This window comes from Gadus morhua, chromosome 15 (assembly GCF_902167405.1).
Source record: "Gadus morhua chromosome 15, gadMor3.0, whole genome shotgun sequence".
NCBI classification, from domain to species: domain Eukaryota; kingdom Metazoa; phylum Chordata; class Actinopteri; order Gadiformes; family Gadidae; genus Gadus; species Gadus morhua.
Window position 1 is genome coordinate 26,792,391 of NC_044062.1, and position 4,284 is coordinate 26,796,674.

The 4,284-nt window shown below is 48.2% G+C and overlaps 1 pseudogene; it reads left to right on the top strand.

Annotated features, from left to right (window-relative positions):
* Window positions 1–233: 233 nt before the first annotated feature.
* Window positions 234–2,920, top strand: LOC115559748 (uncharacterized; annotated as a pseudogene).
* Window positions 2,921–4,284: the final 1,364 nt, after the last annotated feature.

Below are 4,284 nucleotides of genomic sequence, written 5' to 3' on the forward strand. Positions count from 1 at the left end.
TCTGTCTAAAGCCTGTCTGTAACATATGGAGGAAGTTTTCCAGATGTACACATACACACTTCCTCTCGAGGAAGCCCAGGGAGGCCACCTGCCCTATTGTAGCTATGTGTCGTACTTCAATCATTGTCAGGATTTCTACCCGTAGACAGCGTTACCATGGCTCCTCTGCTCGGCGCAGTAACCCGTCTAATCTTTGCCATCCACCTACCCTTGCTTACACTGACCTTGAGGTGATGGAAGGACTCTGGAACTGCCAATCGGCGGTCAAGAAGGCGGACTCGATTTCAGCCTATGCGTCCCTCATGACCCTTCACTTCTTGGCCCTTACAGAGACCTGGATCATTCCAGAGAACTCCGCTACTCCTGCAGCCCTCTCCACTGTCTACTCATTCTCGCACACCCCTAGACCATCCGGGCGAGGAGGGGGGACCGGACTCCTCATCTCGCCCATGTGGTCCTACCAGGTCCTTCCACTAGAACACTTGGCCAGTCCCCTCTGTGACTTCTACGACGAGATGGATGCCCTCCTCAGCTGCTTTCCAGAGGATGGCACACCACTCGTTATCCTCGGTGACTTCAACATCCTGCCAGAGAAGTTGCACTCGCCTGAACTAACCAACTTTTTCGCCACCTTTGACTTAACACTATCCCCTTCTCCTCCCACACAAAGGGCCGGGAACCAGCTTGACCTAATATTCACCAGGTCCTGCGGCACCACTCCTCTCTTCGTTACCCCGCTCCCCGTGTCTGAACATGACTTTGTTGATTTTTCTCTCCCTTGAAATCCTCTCCCCCCCTCCTCTCTAGTCACCACATTGTCACCACTCGCCGTAACCTCAAATCCCTCTCTCCCTCTACGTTTGCCTCTACTGTTCTGTCTTCACAACCTTCTATCGAAAGATTCTCTCAACTATCTACAGACGAATCTTCAGACACTCTGCTATCCTCCCTCTCCTCCTCCTTGGATTCCCTCTGTCCCTTCCACTCCAGACCAGCGCGATCCTCACCCCCCCCTCCTTGGCTGTCCCATCCTCTGCGGACTTGTAGAACAAAGTTGCGAGCAGCTGAGAGGAAATGGAAGAGATCAGACTCTCCTAATGATCTATCTCACTATCTTTTCCTTCTTTCAGATTTCAGCTCTTGTGTGTCAACAACCAATTCTGCCTTCTACCGGAACAAAATCAACTCCTCTGCCTCAAAGGAAACTGTTTTCCCTGTTCTCGTCCCTCCTAAACCCTTCCTCACCCCCACCTCCTTCCTGCCTCACTGCTGTTGACTTTGTTACCTACTTTACCCAGAAAGTGAAGGAAATTAGCTCCTCTTTTATCCCTGCCTCCATTCTCCCTCCTCTGTCTTTACCCAATTTAGCCCTCTCACCTCTGACGAGGTCAACAGAATAATAACATCTAACCATGCCACCACCTGCCCCCTTGACGCTATCCCCTCCTCTCTCCTCCAGGATGTCTCAAGCGACATCCTGCCATTTCTCACCTCAATTATCAACTCCTCGCTCACTTCAGGCATTGTTTCGGCGTCTTTCAAGACTGCCAGAATAAAGCCTCTCCTCAAAAAAACAACTCTTATACCAACGACATCCAGAACTACGGACCGGCATCTCTTCTTTCATTCCTGTCTAAAACACTGGAACGTGCCGTTGCTAACCAACTGTCCTCCTATCTCTCATCTAACAACCTCCTTGACCCTCACCAGTCAGGTTTAGAGAAGGCCCACTCCAATGAGATGGCTCTCCTCGCGGTGACTGAGTCCCTCCATACTGCCAGAGCCTCGTCCCTCTCATCGTTTCTCATTCTCCTCGACCTGTCCGCAGCATTTGACACAGTGAATCACCAGATCCTCCTTGCCACTCTTGCCGAACTTGGCATCGCTGAATCTGCTCTTTCCTGGTTCACATCCTACCTGGCGAACCGCACCTATCAAGTGACATGGAATGGCTCCTTGTCCAAACCTTGCACGCTTGAAACTGGTGTCCCTCAAGGCTCTGTACTTGGGCCTCTTCTGTTCTCCCTCTATACCAGATCTATGGGCTCGGTAATTGTGTCACACAGCTTTTCCTATCACTGCTATGCTGACGACACTCAGCTATTTCTCTCTTTCCCCTCATCTGATAAAGCCCTGATTGCAACACGCATATCGGAATGTCTGGCAGACGTCAGCACCTGGACAACTGCCCATCACCTGAGGCTTAACCTCAACAAAACCGAGCTCCTCCTAATCCCAGGGAAAGATTGCCCACACATGGAATTACTGGTCACCGTTGAGAACGTCACTATCTACTTCTCCAACTGCCGGAAATCTCGGTGTGGTATTGGACAATCAATTATGCTGCACCGCAAACATCACTGCGGTGGCCCGATCCTATAGATTTGCATTTTATAACATTCGCAGAATCCGGCCCTTCCTCACAAGGGAAGCAGCTCAGCTTCTAGTCCAATCACTGGTCATCTCCCACCTCGACTACTGCAACTCACTCCTGGCTGGACTTCCTGCCTCTGCGATTAAACCTTTGCAGCGCACCCAGAATGCGGCAGCACGCCTCGTGTTCAACCTACCGAAGTTCTCCCATGTGACCCCCCTCTTCCGGGATCTCCACTGGCTCCCTGTAGTAGCACACATCAAATTTAAGACGATGGTACTGGCATACAAGGCAGTCGATGGAACTGCCCCTGCCTACCTCCAATCATTGCTACAGCCACACACCCCAGCTCGATCCCTCCGCTCAACTACCTCAGCTGGACGTCTGGAACCGCCATCGCTAAGAGCTAGCAAAGGCCGTTCAGCAAAGTCACAACTTTTCTCAGTTTTGGGACCTCAGTGGTGGAACGAGCTCCCTGCTGCTCTCAGGACCGCAGAGTCGCTCACTATCTTCTGAAAAAGAATCAAGACTCACCTGTTCAGAGTCCACCTCGACTCTGCATAGCCACCATCCCCCTTCTGGCCACCATTGTACACTGTATTGTATTGTGTTGTATTGTATTGTATTATAGTACTTAACTGTGTAGCAACTGCAGTAGCTGCTATCATTGCTATAACACAGGGAATTGGTTAGCCTAGCGATTGTTTAACTTGCACTTGGTTCTATGAACATCCTTTCTGTACCGACGGCAATATATTGATGCACTTCTTATTACAAATGTACTAATTGTAAGTCGCTTTGAATAAAAGCGTCTGCTAAATACCCTAAATGTAAATGTATATGTGTGTCCATGTACGCATGGACGTGTGGGAATGAGAGGGTAACTGAGGATGTCCTGGTGTGAGCAGACAGCGTCATATATCACTCAGTCTGACATAGAAAACTCACAGACACACTCACACCCACATATGCACAAACACACTATTAATAATACACAACCATCAAGAAAAAAACATTGATAAAAACACACACACACACACACACACACACACACACACACACACAGATGTCCACTTCCATCCACTTTCTACAACAACACTTTGTCCCCTTTGCTGGGGCCACAGACGAGGGCAGGGACCATGCAGTGTTATTAATTACGTCTCTAGGAGACAAGGTCACAGCTCGGCTCAGCTGGGAGGATGTTCAGAGGTCAGGGCCTTCCGTCCAGCTCCTCTGAAGCTGTCAGCAGCAGGGAAGGTGAATCCATCATGGCTCAAAACTCCAATCTCTAATTACATATGGCTCGTCCCTGGAAGCACTACAGGAGCCATTGTTTCAATGTTTTCGCTTTACAAGGGTATATCTGACCGGGTGCAAACTTTTGGAATGGACGCTAAATCTATGGCGCTTACTATGTTGATCATGGTTGATTCAAAGAGCTTAATTTGTTCATGTACACTGTTTCAAGTAAAATGAAAGATTGAATTCATGTTCACAATGCAAATTTTACGTTGATTACTTCTCAAAATGAGAGGAGTTGCCCCATCCTTTTCACTGCTATCTAATCGTTAGTGCCTGTATTCAGTTTAGCCTGCTGCCAGAAGCGTCACGCCAAGGAAACGTTCATGTACACAAAGGATCTGGATATCTGAGACACACCTAGAGCGATCAATAAGAAATGTGAACAATTATGCAATATTATTAGAGATTTCAGATCCCTCCATTTAATTTCTGACCAATCGGGGCATCTTTTTTTATTTTACTTCAAATGTACAAGGTCAACCATTAGGAGTTGAATTTCAAACATGGCTCTTTTTCAAGGCAGTGTACAAAGTCAGATGTCAACACAATCCCATTTCTCACACTATCAGTTATTATGCATATCTTGCATAAAACTTCACATTTAGAGG